At 44.9% G+C, this 22,397-nt stretch overlaps 1 protein-coding gene across 4 annotated transcripts in view; it reads right to left on the reverse strand.

Moving 5' to 3' along the window:
* ACAN (aggrecan) overlaps positions 1-21,403 on the reverse strand; it is an 80,696-nt gene extending 59,293 nt beyond the window's left edge. For 2 of the 4 annotated variants that reach the window (XM_083586120.1, XM_083586118.1), the window contains exon 1: positions 21,075-21,402. The gene's annotated coding sequence lies outside the window, so the exon portion shown is untranslated. Of the gene's footprint in view, positions 1-21,074 lie in introns of all 4 variants that reach the window. The other 2 variants (XM_083586119.1, XM_083586122.1) reach the window with 2 other exon arrangements.
* Positions 21,404-22,397: the final 994 nt, after the last annotated feature.

Below are 22,397 nucleotides of genomic sequence, written 5' to 3' on the forward strand. Positions count from 1 at the left end.
CCATATAGCATATATTCAACACAAAAAACAGCAACAATTTGTTGTTGACAAAGGACAGCTGGACATATAAAGGGCCCCATTACCTTCAGTAGCTTAGGGCCTCATCAAACCTAAACTCGGCCCTGGCTGAAGACCACAGTTTGCCCACCTCTGAATTTCATCAGGTACTAAGCTTTGTGAATGAGTCACCATAGATACATACAGGGATTCAAGGGAGACCTTTGGCAAAGGATCTTCTTGTGTGCAGATGGCACACACACACACACACACCCAGTGGTACCTTGGGTTACATACGCTTCAGGTTACAGACTCCGCTAACCCAGAAATAGTGCTTCAGGTTAAGAACTTTGCTTCAGGATGAGAACAGAAATCGTGCTCTGGCGGCGCAGCAGCAGCAGGAGGCCCCATTAGTTAAAGTGGTGCTTCAGGTTAAGAACAGTTTCAGGTTAAGTATGGACCTCCAGAACGAATTAAGTACTTAACCCGAGGTACCACTGTACATACATACGTTTCACAGTGCAGCAGTGGTGGGACCACACTGGAAATTTCCTGGAAAGGCACTATGTCAAGGACATTGTGGGATATTAAAATTGAGGCTTGCAGACAGTAAGGCCAGTGGGACCTTTCTGGGATCTGGGGCCTTGGCAACTGCCCACAGATGCTGAATACATCGATGCCAGTCCTGATTGTAGAAATGGAATGTCTCAATGCTCTCTTCAGATGGCAGGTCTCACCTCCTGCCTCAAGATCTTCATCAGTTTTCACAGCTCAGGAGGACAGAAGCAGGACTGGACCATGAAAAAATTGGCTGGTAAACTGACTTGCTCAATTATAATATCCATGCAGATTTCACATCTTGAAAAGATGTGTTCAGATTTTGGGGGGAAATAAGTCTCCTCCAGATGTTTGGGTGAATGCACGTGGGTTTAAAGAGGGTAGGCAAATGCGTATACATACAGATACCCCCCCAATACCTCACTGAGCTCCGGCTAGACTTCAAACTTTCCCACACCGAGAGGGAAAATCTGAAAGCAGATTGTAAGGTGCTTAGGATCCCAGGAGCACTGATACAGTACGGTTTCTGATCATGGAGGATATTCTAAGCACTTTCAGCTATGAACACCCTTCAAATTTCCCTTCAAACCTTCCTTCTCAATGTGGGACTGTTTGACGTGGAGATGGCACAGATGGGGGCACTGGGAGTGTGTTCCAGCCTCCTCCCCACTTTTAGAATTCCTGAACAGGGCTCTAACCCTCAGCTTCTGTAGCTGAAGTGCCCAGGTTTTAGCAAAAGTGAAAGAAAAGCAAACAAGGAGAGAACCTTCCAAAACAAAAGGTAATCTTGACATTTTTAGTGTGCTGTTAATTTCCCATGTCCATATTGTATCAGTAGTTGTGCCAGTATAATCATCCCAAGGTAACAATTTAGGATGAGCTAACAAACTTTATCCCACTACCTCTGGCCTAATAAATATTTACTTGCTTCTGGTGTAATACTATCATCTTGTACGGCCTTTGTGATGAATGAGTTGCTTGATTATCTTAAAATTTCTCCCAAATGCAATCTTTCCTGCCCATACAAATCTTCTAAAGAGGACTGGTTAACTAGCCTTTTTCTCCCCACCGCATGGAACTCGGGGAACTGTAGTTCTGCAAGAGGGGCAATGAGCTGTACTGGCTGAGGCAGATGGAATTTCATTGATTCATTCATACCTTCAGCATAGATGAGCTTATGGTGGGTCACAACATACAACCATACAATCAGTGGTAAAGCTTCTACTTTGCATGCAGAAGGTCCAAGGTTCAACCCCTGACATCTCCGGGCTGGTAGAGACCTCTGTCTAGAGCCCTGGAGAGCATGGACTCATTTCATTTGGCCTGGGGCTTCTCATCAGGGATGCCCCAAGGACTGATGCTGGTGTGATAGGAAACCACAGCATAGACTCATCCCATTTGGCCTGGGGCCTCTCATTAAAAGCATGCCAAGATGCTGGCGTGAGAAGAAGCCATAGCATGGACCTTTGGGGCCAGTGCTTCTCATCAGTGTTGTTCCAAGATATTTTGGTGCCTGAGGGGAAGGACAAGATGGTACATTCACCAGTCCAGAAGCCAGGTGGCCTGGTGGCTGAAACCTATGGCCACATTGGCATCTTCCACAGTATAACTCAGTGATATGTTTATTCATTTATTTAAGGACTTCTCACACCACTTTTCACTATATGTCTAAAGGTTTGTGTACACACACACACACACACACACAGACACAGACACACAGACACACACACACACACCAGAGGCTGTCGCCCCTGCTCACATTGCTCACCCCTCTCACAGCTCTTTCAAGCCCCCAATATCCTTGCAGCTCCTCTGTTCCCGTCTAGCCCTACATTACTCAAACCTCCTCTGTTGTTGAAATCCACTGTTTTAAAACCCGCCTTCTCTTTTGCCCCCCTGCCCTGCCCTGACTTCACAAAAAAACTGGATTCTGATGAGGCCCCAGAAGTCCTCCCCTAGGGGCCGCATGATGATAACCAGGCCCGTCTTTCCCATACGGCTTAGTGGTGCGTTGCGCCAGGGCACTGGCCTCTCAGGGGTGCCCCAGTGAGTGGGGGAGCTGCGCGGCTTTGCCGGCGGCCTCCCCTTTCCCTGCACGCCCGCCAGCTGCGCCCTGCCAACCATATGGCTGGCAGGCGTGCAGCTTGCCTCCCAAGCCTCCACGGGGATTGCTCTCCCACAGCGGCACGGGGGAGAGTTGTGCACTTCCTCATGGCTGGCAGTGTGAAGCTTCGCCCCCCCCCATCCGTGGTAATCTGGGAGCGCTGAGCAGATATTTGCACCCCGGCGCCGCATCTGCTAAAGACGGTCCTGATGATAACCTTCTATTTTTATAGGACAATATGAATGAAACCAGACTGAAACTATCTTCACAAGCTTCACTACTTCAGAAAAGCAAGATGGCGGTGGCTATGTGAACCATATCACGTGCGCAAAGGCTGATTAGCTTGGCAACACTTATTTCAGTTTTTTCAAAAATAGTTATTTTTCCAGTCAGCATGTTCCTGAGTAAAGAGCAGAATGAGTCACATTTGCATTTTAAACAAGACCACACGCCAGATGAACGGAACAGGTTTAAATGGCCACACCTCAAGTTAAAAGCCAATGTTCGGTCTCTCATTAGTTTCCTGCCACACAAACATCTTGTCTGTGGCAGGCAAGCAGGCCTTTCTGACTCACAAATAGTTCTCTGTTTGCCTTCCTTGCACTGGCACCAGCTAGGATGGATAGAAAATGCCCTGCCCTTGGAGGCTCTCTATGCCTCCTTTGTCAGCAAAATCCCACACCTCTTCAAATCGTTCATCCACCAGAAACCCCCCTCCAAAGTCCTTAAGGCAACTTTAGGTCTGCCATGCATGTTGAGATGTGTCAAGTCTCACAAGACAGGCCTATCAAACTCACAACCTCCCTGAGACACAGATCATGTTGCCTTGACCCACTACAAGTCCACCTTACTTTAAAGCACATTTCCTCACCACTAAAAGAATCATGGGAACTGTAGTTTGTTAAGAGTGCTGGGATATGCAGCTCTGTGGTGGATAAACTACAGTCCCCAACATTCTTATTTTTTATTTTTGAGAGGGAGGATGATGCCAGAAGATCTTCAGTTTCCAGAGTTTTTAGGGAATAGAGATTGATTGATGAACCACTCTGAAAACTAGCTCTGTGAGAGGAAGTGTGGTCTCCTAACAACTCTCAGCACCTTTAACAAACAACAGTTCCCATGATCCTTTGGGGGAAGCTATGACTTTAAAATGGCATGATACTGCTTTAAATGTATTGTGCAGTTTGGGTCCAAGCTTGCTCTGTGAGAGCTTTACTATTTCATCATTAATTTTTCGCAAGAAAGTCAAGTACATTTGAGTAATGCTAATAAAAATTATCCAATCCTTCATTCCCCTCCTTGCAGGGGTGTTACATGGGGGGGCACAGGGGCGGTTGCCCCTGGCGCAACATTGTTAGGGGCGCAAAATTTCAACACCTGGTGGTGCCTCAGTATCTGGTGCTGCACTTCCATCATGCTTCCGGTGAACCAGGAAGTGACCTCTCTAGACAACAAAATGACTCTTTTTATCTCTGTGCCTACAATACATACTCTGTCTGTTTTCCTCCCTCCCACCCCCTGCCCTCCCCACAGCCCCGGGCGTGGCAACCCACGCTACACCACTGCCTCCTTGCGGATATCTTTGAATTCCTTTCCATTGATTTATTTTTTATTTAAACATTTATAAACCATACTTTCATATAAAAATATCACAAGGAGGTACACAGCAAAAACACTAAAAACCTCAAGTAATTCAGTACAAGCTGGTTGGCAAAGAATCTCAGGTCTGAAAGGCTTCTCTGACTAATGCAGTGTTTAGAAGACATCTAATAACAAGCAGGGATGACTCCTGCGGATGGAAGAACATGTGCGTGAAATGCAGATCTATGATGTATGAGCATATGACAAACTCTCTCCTGCTCATTGGTCTCTCCTACGGATCCAGCCGGGTTTCCATTCTGATGTAACATTCCCTCTCCCCTTATGGATTTTTCTATAGAGTGAGTTCTAAACAGCTGGGAAGGAAAATATAGGCTGTGTACATATAACATTTTATTTTAGAATCCACGGAGACTGAGTGCTTGTCCTCGCACAATCTAGATCTATTGCATATTTTTTTGTCCCTAAAATGTGCTTCTTGTGAAACTGGTTTCATTCTGAATAGTAAAGCTCACTGCAGATTGATTCTGCATTACGCTGAAGTATGTCCATTTGAAAACAGGTGTAAGCTGACCTGGCAATGGGGTGTATGAATGCACACCTAGACTCAATCTAGGCTGAAAACAGCAGGTTGAGGATGAGTGCGAACAATTCCAGATTAAAAGAAAACTTAACGTTTTTGTGCTATAAACATGTTAGCATCTAACACAGCCACACAGGACCGAAAAATATAATATTCTGGAATTTAAGTCCAGGACTCAGTTCTCCTTTCTCCAACTGCTTAGACAGCTATTGGATAAAGATTGAGGAAGGAGGGGGTTCTTACCCCCCCTTCGTCAGGACCTATAGCCACAAGCAAGGTGCCAGGAACACTGGAAAACACAATTTCCCTTGTTCTCCTGACAGACACGAGGGTTACTGCCATATTTTGGCATTGCAAAATAAGAGAGAAGCTTGAATATATCCCTTGCTGAGTCTTGGGGTGGATCAAATAAGAGTTGCTGATTCTTGAAATCAAAAGTTCCAGTATGTGGGTAGAAATAGGGGTGGAGCCCAGGTTGAATTGGGTCCTGGGGGGGGAGCCCACCGCACAAATTGTTCCTTTGGCTTCGGTCCAAAGCTAAATAAACAGTGGGTGAGTTGAGCCCCGCCACCCTTCAATCTGTGGTCTGTTGACAACAACCCTACATTGCACAGAGATTTAAAGTAAAGTATACATGTGTGTAGGGGGGGGGGGTTGAATTGTGTTAGAAGCCATCTCAATCCTACTCTGAATTCCCTGCACCCCCTTTGAACCTGAACCTGAAAGGGATGTGATCATTTTATGCTGAGAAAACGCTTTGCATGCACAAACATATGTTTTGCACCAGTGTGTGTGTGTGTGTGTGTGTGTGTGTGTGTATTCAAAGAGAGAGAGAGGTGGATAGTTCCCATTATAAAATAAAAAGGCCCATCTATTCCTGAACCCAACAAAAAAGCTTCTATACATCTCACACTGTAAGCCCATTGAGAGGGAAAGGCAGAGGCAGCCACTCACACCCACTCCCCCTTGTACACACAGATGGATGGAAGACCGAAGAACTTCAGGCTCGTACACACACAGGGCGATCTGTTCTGCTCTCGCACAAGGAGGCAGTGAGTTCTTAAAAAGCAAACTGTGCAGTTTCCGTTGTTACATGGTGCTCAAGTTAATTTAATATATAACAACTCTCTTTCTCATTCCACCTTCTCTCTCTCTCTCTCTCTCTCTCTCTCTCTCTCTCTCCCCTTAACCCCTGCTCCGGCCCCAACTCTTGCTCTTTTTAAAGGACCTTGAATGTTCAGAGCTGCTCTGCAAAGGCTGAAAGCTGGCACCGTATGTGGTCCAGGCCTTGCAATGAACACAGCTTTTGTTGCCACTTGCTGAGAAGCTGGCCGCGAAGGGTACACACACACAGTGACCGGTTTGTCTGGTGCACAGGAGCTGAGTGGTGGAGGGACTGGAGGGAGGAGGAGGAGGAGGAGGGAGAGGGAGGCGACTGATTTTGGGGACGGTGGCACCTTGCGGTGGCCAGGCACCTTTCTGCAATGCAACAAGGGGAAGGCGAAGGGAACGGGCAGGTTAGAGCACCAGGACAGAAAAGATGTCTCATTCATAGCCTATGAAAGCTCCTGTTGATTTTCGAAACGGTATGGAGGCGCTTAAGAAGCTGACGGTGGCTGCATACAAATGTGCCTCTTCTCTAGAAATCTAGGCGGGACTGTGCCAATAATAAAACACACACACACACCATTGCACCAAGGAAACCTACATTGTATGGCTCACATGAAATGGGCAAATAATAGAGGCCGGGATAAATGCAAATGTTTTGCTTGGGTTTGCCCAGTGGTATTTGGGTTCCCCCAGGATTTGAAATAATAATAATAATAATAATAATAATAATAATAATAATAATAATAATAATAATTTACTATTTATACCCCACCCATCCGGCTGGGTTTCCCCAGCCACTCTGGGCGGCTTCCAACAAAACACTAAAATACAGTAACCTATTAAACATTAAAAGCTTCCCTAAACAGGGCTGCCTTTAGATGTCTTCTAAAAGTTTGGTAGTTATTTTTGTCTTTGACATCTGGTAGGAGGGTGTTCCACAGTGGGTGCCACTACCGAGAAGGCCCTCTGCCTGGTTCCCTGTAACTTGGCTTCTCGCAGCGAGGGAACTGCCAGAAGGCCCTCAGCGCTGGACCTCAGTGTCCGGGCAGAACGATGGAGGTGGAGACGCTCCTTCAGGTATACTGGACTGAGGCTGGAAGATCACAGGGGCATGAAAAAAAATGGGGGAGGAGAGGAATGGGATATAGGAACAGACAGTAGAGGCAGTTGCATGAGAGCAAATGGGTCACTGGCTCACCTGCCTCATCCTCTCCTCAGCCAGCCTGCACCTGCCTGCTTTTTTATTTACAACCAGTCCTTCTCCTTCGTTTCAGTGTTGCCCCTTGTAGAACTGTCAGAGATCCTCAGGGTCCCTTCAAATGCTACAATTCTATGATTCTAGAGTAAGTTGGCTCTGTCTGTCATTGGCTCTGGCTCTGCCTACTGGGACTCTCAGCCTTCTGCCCCAGCCCTGACTGAGAAGAAGAGAAACCTAGAGTGGTACTAATCACATCACTCTTTGTTGTGGCTTTTCTCCCACTGTTTTGACCAGCCCTACCCAACTTGGTATCTGCTCCGAAGCAGGGTGGACAATTGTCAGGGATGGTGGGTAACTGAGCCATTCAAAACAACTGGAGAGTGTCAGATTGAGCATGGGGGCAGGGACTGGTGTTTTGATTCACACCACTGGAAAGTCTCATGTACATTGATGGCTCTGTCTCTGAATTCTGCACATCAAGGTAGCAGGTCTGAAGGAACTTTCCTCATGCGTTTGGGTGAACTAGCTTAGAATTCTCTCCACAATCTGGGTCCTGATTGCAGCAGGGTATTCTTAGTTTGGCCAGCTGAATGTGCCAAGAAGAATATCACTTTCAGGCTGCCCCACTAAATGCAAGAAGGTTGTGGCAGGACCGGCCCACACATGAGGCAAGGTGACATCATTGCCTCAGACAGCAGGGTCCATGGGGCAGCAGATACCAATGCTGATCTCCCCCATCACCCAGTTCCTGATGTAGAGATCTTCCCTGACCCCTTCTTTCCTGGTGGGAAGAGGGCACCATTATAGGATTCCCCCTCAAGTTCCAAAATGTATTGGGGTGGCCCTGGTCAGTGGGAGCAGGGATGTTGGAGTGGGGCTGGCACACACTCCCACAATACCCTGTCTATACTTTGTTGCATGCATTCTCTGAATGCCTGAATAGAGCTATACATGCTTCTTTTTCCAGTCAATTTTCTAGTAAGGCATTGCTCCTGTTTTGGACATATATTTTTTTTATAGATTTCACAGGTTTTACAAATTTACTTATATTTCAATACATGTTTTTTCTGAAAAATGTTGACTTCCCACCCTCACTTCCATGCTGTTTTTATTCCCACCTTATACCTACTGCTTTATAGAACATACTTTGATCTAATGGCTGTTCCTGTTTTGTGATGTCTGGTTAACCTTGTAAATATGAGTTTCTTGCGTTTCAGCAACAGACTATCTGCTTTGCATGCAAACAGTCCCAGGTTCAATCCCTAGTATCTCTGGTTAGGGTTAGGAAAGAACTCTCCCTGAAACTTGGAGAGCCACTGTCCATCACTAGACAATACTCAGCTGGGTACACTAATGGCCTGACTCAGTATGAGGCAGCTTCCTGTAAGTTACTTTTCTTCAGAGCAGCTGTGGGGAACCTCTGATCCACATGACTACTTAGACCATATTGGCTAAGCCAGGCCTACCTGCCCTATACCTGATGCCAGGTGTGGGACAGGAAAAGGGCTGAAAGGGGGTTTGCAGACACCACTGATGAACAGCACCTGCCAATACCTGTGTAAGACCCCATACACAGTGTGTTTCAAGCCCCTCCAATAAGGCTGGAAGGATCTGTCAGTTTCTAGTTTTCCCGATGTTAAATTCAGTTTTCTACACTTTCACATCAATTAGCAGATTTTTTTTTTAAAAAAAAGATCCTCAAGAAGATTCACCAGCATTTTAGTGTGAATTTCTCCCCTAAAAAGCACATTCCTATATGCTGTTTTGATTAACATACACATTTTTTGCAATGCAACCTCCCCCAATGCATTTTTGTATTTCCTTTCCACCCTTATCTTCATTTTTATGCACACTTTCCCCTAGTATAAGCATGTTTTTGGTAAACATTGGTTGGGTGGAGAACTGCATCGCAAAATTCAGGTCGTGCGCATTTTGAAGGATTGCTGTGTTTCGTTTCGCATGGTGTGGATTTGACTTTAAATGTGTACTGAACCTAATTTTTTCCTCCTTCCCTACCCACCAACCATGTGATCATCGGGGCTTCTAAAGTGCTGTGCCCAGGGCTTCCTAATAACCTATGTTCACCTGATCTGTGGAACTTGCAAAGTGCAATGTTGCGCCTTTATCCACCTGGTTTGATTTCAAACCACATGGACAGAAAATGGCAACCTATTTTCAACTTGGCCCACAGTGAGTGGGGGAAGATAATTTTTTGACCGGCTGGCAAGATCCAGCTCTGCACCTCTGCTCTAGAGTTTAAATGCTTGAGTGTTGACTCTAGTATCCATGCATGTATGAATGTGTGTGTGCGTGCGTGCACACTAGAGTACCATGTTATGGGCATCTTGTTATTTCACACATTGAAACTTGTGAGGTATGTTCTGAATGGCCAACATTATTCAAATATATGTTTCTTTAACACCCTATTGGCTTTGAAATAAATGGGAGAGACTATTGAGGAGTAAACCAAAAAGCACAGAACAGGTGGGGAGAACCTTCAGCAATGTATAATGAGGCAGCCAGTCTTGGTGTGAGTGAAAATGACACAAATAACAGAAGGTTATTGATCTTAGCACTCTGGTGCTGAGTTCTAAGATCAAAGACCCACTGGGTTGTATCTAATGTAGCGATAAGTGACTTTGACTTGTTCTTTTGGCAAAATGCTTTGGTGCCAGCAGAACATTAATTGCACAAAAGAGCGCATAAGCAGTTTGATTGTAGCCCTGTTGTGCAATAGATTATGTTACACCACAAGTGTCTGCTAGCACAACTGTTGCATTGGATTCCTCTGTTGTGCAGCATCAAAACTCATTCATCTGCTAGCTCAAGAGACCACTGGGCACCGTCCCTTATCTCCAAAGTTAACACTTAGTGCTTAGATTGGAGGTAATGGTTCTTCACAGCTGATGTCATCTGAGATCAGGTGACTGACAGGAGGGTGTAAAGGTAAAGGGACCCTCGACCATTATATCCAGTTGTGGCCGACTCTGGGGTTGCGGTGCTCATCTCGCTTTACTGGCCGAGGGAGCTGGCGTACAGCTTCCGGGTCATGTGGCCAGCATGACTAAGCCGCTTCTGGCGAACCAGAGCAGTGCACGGAAACACTGTTTACCTTTCCGCAGGAGCGGTACCTATTTATCTACTTGTACTTTGACATGCTTTCGAACTGCTAGGTTGGCAGGAGCAGGGACCGAGCAACGGGAGCTCACCCTGTCACAGGGATTCGAACCACCGACCTGCTGACCGGCAAGTCCTAGGCTCTGTGGCTTAGCCCACAGTGCCACCCGCGTCCTGACAGGAGGGTGTAGTTTGCCCCAAATAGCCTTGCAGGCAAAGGCCTTGTGAGTCTAATTAGGGTCAAGGGTCGGAGGCTCCCCACTGATGCTGTAAGGGACACAAGAAGTAAAAGGAAGGAGGGAAGAGGTGGTGGTGGCAACAAAAGGGCTAGAGATTAGAAGAAGCATTACAGGAATAAAAATGTCAAAACAATGCACTGTCTAAGGTAGCAGTGGGAAACCTATGGTCCTCCAGATGTTGTTGAACTACAGCTCCCATCAGCACCAAGAAGCATGGCCAAGGGGGGACCTTTGGCCCTCCAGATGTTGCTCAACAACAAATCCTATCATCCCTGGCCATTGGCCACGCTTGTTGGGGCTGATGGGAGGTGTAGTTCAGCAACATCTAGAAGGCCAAAAGTTCCCTTCATGTGGCCTTAGGAGATGTCATTTTTAGAGAAGCCTCAAAGAGACACTACAACTTGGTGACAAAGCTGGAATTCAGGAACACTGTGTCCTCATGGCTCACTGGGGTCATGCTGCTCCAGAATCTAATGATTATATCCTGTATGACTATATTCTGAGTATAAGTTTTTGATGGGCTCCTTGACATTTTATAAAATCACCACCAAACTGGACAAGAAAAATGATGCTTTCAGAAGGGCAACACTCTCACAGTGTCTGGGAGATCGAATACAACTGACTTCCCCCGCCTCCAATTTGCACAATCTAGAGCTGCCTCAGTAAGTAGTTCACTACACAAATGTTGTGGTTGAAATATTTAAATTTGGACACCTAATACAAGCTCTAGGCGAATCTATAAATGCCTATGATAACTAGCTAAATCATGGTAGCAGAGAGAATTGGAAGCATCCACAAAACATTACATTATAAATTTCTGCAGCAGGATGAGCAGCCACCAGAGAAGGCAATTACTATGGCCAGGTTGTATGAGAGGGTTCAAGAATAAAGTTGCCTAATGGCTGCTATGTGTGGTGACTGCAGATATGCCCATTAATTGTGTCACTCAGCAATGTAGCAATCACAAGGGATGCTGCACCCCAGGATACAAATCAGACAAGCTCTGATAATCTTGGCTGCCACTCGGGATGGGGGAAGAAATTAAATGTGGTTTGCATTTAAAGTCATAACCGCATACAAAAATGTATTTTTAAGAGAATGCTGTAGAATTTCAAGAGGATTTTTTAAAAAAAAGAAATTGCTGAAGAAATGTGGAGAATTGAATTTTAAAAATGAGAAAGAGAGAGAACCAAACTGGACATTTGTAGCTTGTTGTTTTAAATATTGCATAATTTTTTTTTTAAAAAAAAATATTAATGTTGTATTTTAATTGTTGTGACCCACCCTGGGACCATAGGGTGAAGGGTGGGTAATAATATATATAATAATGATAATGTTAATGATAACTGAACCACTCCTGAGAGCAGTGTGGCACAACAAATGCTACTTGTTGATATTGCAAATAATAAAGTGGACATCGAACTTGGATTTCTCACAAAAAAAGCCAGAGGTGCAGACTAACTGCAATCATGGGCCAACTGAGGACATTTTTCTGCCTGAGGCAAAGGACAATATGCCTTCCTTACCACCAGCACAGGCACTTCCTTTTAACATGGGACAGCATCCTTCACTGCACCTAAGGGCAGTAAGGCTAGCTTAGGGACACACAGGACAGATCACTTGGCTACACAGCTGCTTGCTTTATGAGTCTCAGCATCTTCCACCTGAGGCATCTGTGCCACTCTGCCTCATGGTAGGGCTGGCCCTGGACAAACTTGTATGAGCTGCCTTGGCAACTGAAAATGAGGAGGAGGAAGAGGGCCTGGTTTATTTTATAAATTACAAAGGGAAAGGAAGTGTGGAAGTTAACAGGAAGCAGTGATTGATACTGGGAGTGAAAGGAATTTTGTTAGTACCAAACTTTACCACACAATTAAGGCTGTTGCCCACAAATAACAACAACGAAAACCACTTATGCTCAGCTCCATCCATTCATGTTTATGGGTTACTGGGAAGAACAGTTCTCATAGAAAAATACTATTGTATGTTGGTCATGGGGAACATCTACTTGCCTAGAAGACTGCTTTTGTCATACTTCTTTTTCAGAAGGGAAAGTCAGTGAATCAGATCGCAATGGAGTCTTTAGTTCTTAAAGACTCCAAAACCTAAGAATCTGAAATTTCTGTGTTCCTTTCTGGCAATTTCTGACTCTCTCTCTCCCCCCCCCCCCAATTATGTAGGTATCTCAGAACCACTTCTGGACTAAAATGGGCTTTTCTTAAACTGTTCTACAGTGACAGTGCCACCTTTTCAGCACCTGAAAATTGCACCAACCTAGGACCATTGTCTTGTCTATTATAACCTTCATGTACCAAACACTGAGGGACAGTTGGACTAAGAGTCATTTTGCTACAGACTTAACCAGCTGAATCTTGTAAACCTGTAGTAAATGCCAGCTGCTCCCCTTTCTACTCCAGAGAAGCGGTATTCACAGAAAGAACATAAAACTCGGTGGCATGTATGGTTCATAAAAGATTGTAATGCATGCTTCTGAGGGATGTTGTTTTGTGTTGTTGACTGATCACTAAGTACTCATACACCTGCTTCAACCAACTAAAAACAATGTCTTACCATCTTGCAATCAGCATCTCACTGGGAGATGACAACACTATGCTTGTACTATCAAACACAGCTTTAGGAAGCCCAACACAGCTGCTTTTATTATTACGTCTTACACTCTCTGAAATGGGGTGAAACTCCTTGTTAAGGTTGTCAACATGTGTATTTGTGGTTCAAGGCACTATCTCTTGGAAGAAAAGATATCAGTAGGATGTATTTCTCGCTATGTTGAAACATATTATTCAATCTGGCAACTGATCACACAGACAGTGCCCACCTAGTTGCACCCTTTCAAGCATGTAAACTGCTTGGAGGATTTTGTTGTTGGTGGTGTATACATCTTATTAAATAACCAATTTTGCCTCTGGCAAAATTTCCGTCCATGAGGATGTTCTGTCAAGAGGTGAGCGGGTTGTTATGCCTGCTGCGGTTGCTATACCTGAATCTAAGATATGCAATTGATTGAAGGTGGCTCATGATAAGATGCATCATGGGGTTCTATGGACCAAACAACTTCTATCTGCAAAGTTTTATTGGCCAAATATGGGTTCTGATGTGGAACTCTATATCAGGAACGTGCTGATTATGGATGGACCCAACCTTCACATGATGATCAACCAACATGACCTCTTCAGTTAGCACACCATCCTTGGACCAAGCTAGGCATTGATGCATGAGACATGTACTCCAAACCTTTGTGCTCAAGTCACTGATGATTAGGGCTGTGTACCAGATTTGGCCAAAGCCCAAATCTTGAACTGAATCAGGCTCAAATGGGGGGGGGGGCTCCAGGCTTTTCCTGAGTTGGGTGGAAACAGCCTCAAATCACCCCACATTGGACTACCCAGAGTGATCTGGGACTGTCAAGGGGCAGAATGTCAGGCAAGAATGAGAGGCAGGCAGCCCCAGCATGTTCCACCACAGGGAATGGGCTGGGGAAGCAGACTCCAGCAGGACTGAAACTTCTACTCACTAGCTGGTGAGCAAAGGATTCAATCCTGCAGGATGCAGGAGCTCATTCACAAGCACGTTCCCAGCAAGGAAGGAGGTAGAGCATCTCCTTCCCCCTCTCAAAACCCCAATCGAACATTTGCCCCATGCCTCAAATTGATTTGGGACTGGATCTGGGTTGGGTGTTCCTTCGCTGTTTGAAGAAAACCTTGCAAGCAGCTCACTGTGAAAGGCAGAACTGGAAAATAGAATTATTAAAGATCTTTATGGCCTATTGACCTACTTCATGCAGAGTTTCAGAGGAGACATTTCCCAGATTGCATTTTTCTTGTCAGATTCATACCAAACTAGGGTCAGGGTGAAATTTGATTAAGTTTTCATTTGAAGGCAAACCTACCTAATCTGCACTTTCTAAAGCAACACACAAACCGAAGCACAGTCATCCTGTAAAGCTGGCACTTCTCCAGGTTTTTGCAAGGCAGTTCTCCAGCCAAGTAAAGCATGCGTGTAAATGCATATATTAGTTAAAAAAAACATACAAAAATATATCATACCAGGGGAAACTGCCTTGCAAAATTGCAAAGAAAAAAAATGTATGTATTAGGAGAAATCTGCACAAAAATGCTGATCAATTTCATGAGGCCTTTCAAAAATCAACCAATCAATCAATCAATCACACACTGATGTGGAGACTGGAAGACTGGAAAAATGAGGAACTGAGATGTTTCCCAAACTGACAGATGTGCCCATCCATGCACCAAACTTCCTGTGCTTACCAGCAGAACCAGGACAAGGTGAAACTATATAGTGATGCAAAACAAAGGGCTAAAGGACACAGCATCAGAGTTGTTGGCCTGCTTCCATTCTGGGGAACCACTGGCACTTCAGACATTGGTGAACTACAACTCCTATCTCCACTGGCCATTGACCATGCTTGATAGGTTCAATAGGAGATGTAGTTCAGGTGCCCCACAACCTGGTTAACATTGCTAGCACTATTGCAGGTGATAAATTTCAGCCAACCTGTAGACATGAGCACTGTGTGATTCTTAAGAGCAGATTGCACACTTCCTTTGAGCATATGAACCCTGAAAATGGGAGCGTTGTAATTAGAAATGTTGAACATCTGCAAAAGGTCCCACCTCGAGTACCAGCTTGAATATGGAGATGCAAAGGTTCCTCATCATAATTCTGATTCAACTACAACTGCTGAAGCATCCAGTGACAACAGAAGCAAGGAGATAGGGGAAGCAGAGGCTACACTTCTATGTCAAACCTTCTCCAGGGAAGATGGCTATTAAGTGCATGAGCTGTTTGGTGACCCTCCAGATTTAAAGTCCAGATTAAGTAGGATTTTAAGGATCTAGTTCATTTATATAAATATGCAGTTTAGAAAAATAATAATGTAAGAGTGGGCTTAGGTTTACTGCTGTCGTGATCTAATGTAGTGTATTCTCTTTATAGATACTCCTGCTCTTCTACACCTCCCAGCAGTCTCTGTAAGGCAGGGGTGGGGATCCTTTTTCAACCTGAGGGCCACATTACCATTTGCGCAACCTGAGGGCCACATGCCAGAGGTGGACACTGGGCCGGAGCAGAGCAATGAAAACGAATTTTTACCTTTATACAGTAGTCTAGTTTCTACACACACACCTGTCCCCAGTGCAGTTTTTTTCTAGAAAAAATGGGCCAGTACTCACCAGCAAGCAGGGGGCAGGGCCAGCACATGTGGGAGGGGCGTGGCCTGAGGCCAAGGCTGGGTGGTGAAGGCAGGTGAGCTGCTTGACACTCCTCTGCCTGCCCACCCACCTGCCGGGACATAGAAGAAGAAGAAGAAGAAGAAGAAGAAGAAGAAGAAGAAGAAGAAGAAGAAGAAGAGTAGTTTGGATTTGATATCCCACTTTATCACTACCCTAAGGAGTCTCACTGTGGGTTAAACCACAGAGCCTAGGACTTGCCGATCAGAAGGTTGGCAGTTCGAATCCCCGCAACGGAGTGAGCTCCCGTTGCTCGGTCCCTGCTCCTGCCAACCTAGCAGTTCGAAAGCACATCAAAGTGCAAGTAGATAAATAGGTACTGCTCCGACGGGAAGGTAAATGGTGTATCCGTGCGCTGCTCTGGTTAGCCAGAGGCAGCTTAGTCATGCTGGCCACATGACCCGGAAGCTGTACGCCGGCTCCCTCGGCCAATAAAGCGAGATGAGCGCCGCAACCCCAGAGTCGGTCACAACTGGACCTAATGGTCAGGGGTCCCTTTACCTTTACCTTTACCTTTAAGGAGTCTCAAAGTGGCTAACAATCTCCTTTCCCTTCCTCCCCCACAACAAACACTCTGTGAGGTGAGTGAGGCTGAGAGACTTCAAAGAAGTATGACTAGCCCAAGGTCACCCAGCAGCTGCATGTGGAGGAGCGGGGAAGCGAACCCGGTTCACCAGATTACGAGTCCACCGCTCTTAACCACTACACCATGCTGGCTCCCATTGCTGCCCAGGTGAAGAAGCCTTCCCTGCCTGGCTTGGGAAGGTGGCAGCAGGGCTCCAGGATCCTGTCAGAGCATCGTGCCTCCTCCTCTAAGCTGAGCAAACACTTCCCAGGCTTGGGGAAGGAGGCGTCATGCTCTGATGGGGTCTGAGAGCCCTCCCACCTCCTTCCCTCTCCCCACCCCAGATGATACTACTGCATATTGTTGTGTACCACCAGAAAAAGCACTGCCTGTCCCTATCCTCTGCCTAGGCAAGAAACATTATTAGATTTCAAGGATACATTTCACCAAGGCGTAAAACACTCAAGGAGGGTGCAAAGCAGGGGCAGTGAGGGGGGGTGGGTCTTGAGGGGAGACCAAGGGGTGGATCTAGTGGGTGGATCCAGGAAGGGAAAAGCCAAGGCAAAGGTCTCGGTTCAGAGCCTGAAGGATTGTTGCATCAGGGGGCAGAGCAAGGGCAAAATGTGGGAGGAGCCAATATAAATTAGGAGACTGGAAATTTGGGAAATTAGAAAAACCAGGGGAAGGAGTAGGAAGAGATCTGGCAGGGCCATTGCAAAGTCCTCAATGCACTGTTTTCACCAGAATCTGATGCTTCAATGAAGCAAAAGTGAAATTTGGTACGCTGCTTTATTGTTATTATTTTATTCCATGACTATATTACCATTTCTTTGGGCTTGCCCATACTTCCACTTGTCTCCTGCCTAGAAAGCACAGGTCTGGGTGCTTTTCTGCTTTTCCTGTGCTTTCTAAGCAAAGGTCTGAGTGGTTTTGCCTTTGCTGTGCTGCTTTCCCCCCAGAAAACACACTCTTTAGTGCTAAATCATAACAAACAGCAATCCATTGAAAAACTGATTGCCATTTGTTCTGATTCGGTGCTATACCATAAGTGTTCCTGGGGGAAAATGGCAGGGCAAATGGAGGTGTGAATAAGCCTTCTTTTACTTACCTGTCTCCCCCCACCCCCAGTGTCTACATGTTCTTGTATGTAACAAAAACTATTCATTTTTCTTTAAGAATCCGGTGCTGCGTATTGGCTGGGTTGTGTGACCCAACAAGGCCAAAAACTAAATCCTTATTTTGTACACATCCAGTCTCTTTGTGAAATAAAGTTTAGGCCCCATATACATGACCCATGACTTCTTCTTCTTCTTTGGTCTCATGGACCACTTTCAGAAGAGCCAGTCAAAAGACTCACAACTTATGCTTGTCCTCTGTAGTAAGGACGCAACAAACAATATCCTACCTCAGTGACACTGGTAAGTATCTTTTTCATTGCTGTTTCAGGGCTGGTGCAAAACCTGTCCACTTCCTCCCAAGGCATTATGGTCACTGAAGTAGCAGATCAAAATTTAAGTCTTCAATTAAGGAGGGTATATAGTCCTCCTACCACTGTTTAATCCTGTAAGGTACGTTAGGCTGAGAGACAGTGACTGGCCCAAGGTCACCCAGCGAGCTTCATGTCTGAGGAAGGATCTGAACTCTAGTTTTCCAGGTTCTAGTCTGGCACTCTAACCACTGCTCCACACTGGCCCTCTTCTTAAGTGCATCCCAATGATATTTATTAGCACAGACTATGACTTTTCTCCCATAGATACACATGGCTATTGTATACTGTACACAGAAAGGTAACTGTGTTGGTTCATTTTACAGGTTCCTCAAGGTTCTTCAGTGCATTTTCTCCCAGGCATTTTGGGACAACGTTGCGATAGCAGTGGGACCTGCCTCTACTGCCACAGAGTTGCCTCTTATCTATTAAGACAAACCTGAAAGTGGGAAGGGGGAATTCAATCTATATGCACAGGGGCCAAAGACCTTAAGGGATCTCTCTATGCTTCCTCCTCATTCCAGTGATATACAATTTCTTAGTAAATAACACCATTTGGCTAAATTGCTGTTACCCTCCCAATAATCGTTTCAAAGCACTAGTGGGCAATGCTGATGGATTTAACAATTGCTTTTTTAAAAGCACCTTATAACTTTTCCTGCTCGCCTTTACGATTTACACAGTCAATTTGGACTGACTTGTAGAAGTGAGCAATTTGCTTTAATCATTAAAAAAACAACAGATTATGTTCCTTCTGAGTGTTACCGCTGTTGGAAGAAGTCTAAGAAGTTTTTTTTAAAAATAAATAAGACTAATAGAGCCATAGAGAAAAGAAACTTTCTAACTGGATAGGGTAGGGGGAAAATGTGAGGTTTTGGCATCAGGTTGAAAATGCAAACTTCCATGAGTAATGAAGGGGTTGAAAGAAGAAGAAAAAAAAGCCGTCTCCATGTAGAAACGACACTTTCTTTTCAACGTGAAACCGCTGCTTGGAAAAATTGCACTTTCTGTGCATTCATTCAAAAGGAAGGCGGGTATTTAGAGATTCTAAGCAGATCCCTGGACTTTAAAAGAATGCCAAGTCACTGTAGACCTTGCAACAAACCATATTTCAACAGCAACAAATCCCTGTTAGCTGCCCAAGTCTATTGATTTTTTAAAAAAAGTTTTATTTTAGAATGTAGGACAAACATACTCCCCCCTCCTTTCCCGTAGCCATTCATCCATCATTTGTACTAGTGTTGAGCTCACCAGCCACCCAATCCTATGGTAATTACAGCCTCTTTACACAATCACCCTCACATATAATGGAAGTCACAGACAGATTATACCAGGAGGTGACATCAAAGTACAAACACATCCGATAATTCTTGGTTTTGCAGCATAGCGATTTTTGAATCTTGCTCAACGGCGGTGAGCTCTGTAATTTCCAGTTTTGCAGAACGGTTTGCAAATACATTATTAGCGAATCTATAATTTTGCTGTTTGGTATCAGTGCTTTGCTTTATGAGTCACCATTGACCAAGGCAGGCAGTGTGGGCTTGGGAAGTGGGCTGAGGACATGGGCTCTGAGCCACGAAACTCACTTGATGACAATGAACCAATCCCTATCTCTCAGGCTGGCCTACCTCACAGAGTTGTTGTGAGGAAAAATTAGGAAGAGTCCATGCGCGCCACTCAGAACTCCATGGAAGAAAGAGTGAGAAGTGCCAATGTGATAAACTGAGGCTGTAATCCTAAACCCACTTAAACGGGGAGCAAACCCCATTGATTTCAATAGGATTTCCTCCTCTTGTGTAGATATGGTTAGGATCGCAACCCAGTTCTAAATTTAGGCCGGGCTATGGTAAATTCAGCCCATAGTCATTGTGCACTGCTATTCCATATATAAATGCTTGATGCTTTAACTTGGTCTACATTTTTAAGCAAACTGTTCTGATGTGGACTTCCTAAACTAATAGGCATATTAGAATATAGTTGTTATTGGCTTTTCACATTTCTCTGAATTTTGTTATACAATTCTCGGCTCAACCCCCCCCCCCCAAAAAAATCATGCTGTATATAAAGTGCTTTTTGGAAATAAAATATATACAAGAAATGCATTTTTAGAGTAAAATACATACAAAATGCAGATTTGTTTCTGTGTTGCTGTTTTTTAAAAAATAAAAATTACAGAATGATGAGGAGGCAAGAGAGAACAGATTTATGAATGAACACATCTGAATGAACTAACACAGAGCAAAAATAGACTGGATACAATTTGTTCTCACTGAATTTAGCCAAAGCCATGGAAGCAAATTTCCTGAGGCAAGCTGAAGATTTGAAAAGATGGAGATGTACAAATGCTGTTGTTTCACAATTGAAAGCAAATAGTTGAATCCTGCTTTATGAATGGATTTCAGAAGCATTGATTACATTTGTCAGCATTCATTATCTCCTCATTTCCCCCTCATTCTGATTTATGTGGATTGTAAGCTCCTTGCAGGCAGGGACCCATCTATGCTGCTATTCCATGTAACTCTACAAGGTGCTGTAAGTATGAACATGGCATGGCATAAATAAAAATAAGATGATATTTGTCTGTGGTGGGGTAGGGAGGGACAATGACAGAAACTTTTTCTGATGGAAAACAAGAGGCTTGCAGAATAAATTTTCCACTAAAGTGCCGTCTGTATTCAGTTGGCATAACTGGGGAGAGGGCTGGGCGGTTGACTCCTAACCCTACTCTACATCTTCTGCACCAGCTATTCTTTCATTATAAGCAGAGTCTGTTATTATTACTGTTTTACCAAGCAGACTAGGCAATGCCCTTCTTCGGACTATAGATCTATTTCCTTGAAATTTCAACAGACTGAGTTGCTGGCAGAGTCTGATCTTTTTCTTGGTTGCTTGGCAACAGTGGGCATCGCACATGCACACGCTTCTCTGACATGAGCAAACTTTTCTGGGGTGCAACTTTTTACAAGAAGTTGGGTGTCGAAACCACCCCATATTCTTGCATTCCTGCACATACATAATCCATTGAATCAGACTGACAGCTCTTCTGGCCAAGTATGTGGTCAGCAAGAGCCCTCCAGGAATTCTACAAGCATGGCATGAAAGCTTCAACCCTGTTCAATGCTCCAAACATATGCCATTCAAAGGTACCACTGCCTCTGGATTCTAGGGGGAAACATCCAACCCCATCCCACCTTGGTTAAAAATAAAATACTTAACAGCAAAAAAAGGGAAAATAAATTGCTCATGCTTACCTTCAACAAATTCAGTGCTTCAAGAATTTAAGTCCCATACACCTAACAGAGCAATAAGGATTCTTGTGTGTTAAGAAAGAGGTTACAACGTCCGGCGATCCCTTGTAGATCCCCTTCACAGCCTCCAGATGAGATTTCCTGCTTTTGTTTTGTGGATAGATCTTTCCCCCCTCCCTGGTTTATTAACCTCCCAAGAAGATATCAAAATTATTGGTACGTCAGGTTCCTTTCATGCAGTGGCAGCAAAAGCAGCAGCAGCAGCAGCAAGGTTGATTTTTTGGAAGGAAAAAAAAATCAAAAGAGCGAAGGGGTGGGGGTGAGAGATTTTAAGCAACAGCCCACGTTGAGCTGCTACTGGCTGTGAAAAGAGACTTCCAGACTCCTCCTGTCCCTCCTTAGATACCTCTTGCTATAGCTGGCAGATTGCTAAAGGCACTGAATCCTCCTATGAAAAGTTTGAGTCAAGGTAGGCAGGAATCCAGGAAAAATAAGACAGGAGCTTGGGTGGGGAAGAGGAGGGTGGTGGGAGGCAGCAAAAGGAGGGCTGTAAGAGAGAAAAGAGAAGCCAAACCTCTTTGGGGGGTGGGGTGGGAGGGGGGCAGAAGAAAAAGAAAGGATGACCAAAAGTCCTGAATAGGGAGAACAGGGAATTGGGGGTTTTATTTTATTTTTTAAAAAACAAAACAACCGTTTGGAGGGAGAGAGAGAGCAGCCAAACTATGTACCACAAGTGGTTGAAAGTAAGGAAGAATATAAGGAATGAGGTTGAAGAGAGAACCAGGACTTGTGCAGAAATGGGGATGGGGGGGGGAGGAGAGAGAATCGAGATATATCTAATTAAAATCTCTCAGCAAGACGAGTGGGTGAAAATGAGGGAGAGGGTGCCTGCAATGCAGTCAATAATGCTGCAGGCTGGCTAAGGGAGCTGTCAGGATAAATATTTGGAGCATCTTCCGTAGGGGGTCACCCAAAACATGCAAGGCAGGCAGAAGAGAGGAAAGTTCGGAGGATTTCAGTTAGGGTGCAATTGGCAGGCATCCGGCTACACAGACACAGAATATTAATTAGTATTCATTTATTGCATTTATACTTCACCTCCCTCCCTTTAAGGTGGCTTAAATGGTTCTATCCCTGCCCCCATATAATCCCCACAACAACCTGTGAGGTTGATTAGGCTGAGAGGCTGTGACCTGGTTCAAGGTCATTCAGTGACCTTCATGGCAGAGTAGGGATTTGAACCCTGGTCTCCCAGGTCCTAGTCTGACACTCTCGCCACTACACCACACTGCCTCTCCAGTGGGAAGACACTGGCCAAGCAGCCCA

The sequence above is a fragment of the Podarcis filfolensis genome (genome assembly GCF_964270895.1).
Source record: "Podarcis filfolensis genome assembly, chromosome: 14".
Lineage (NCBI taxonomy): Eukaryota > Metazoa > Chordata > Lepidosauria > Squamata > Lacertidae > Podarcis > Podarcis filfolensis.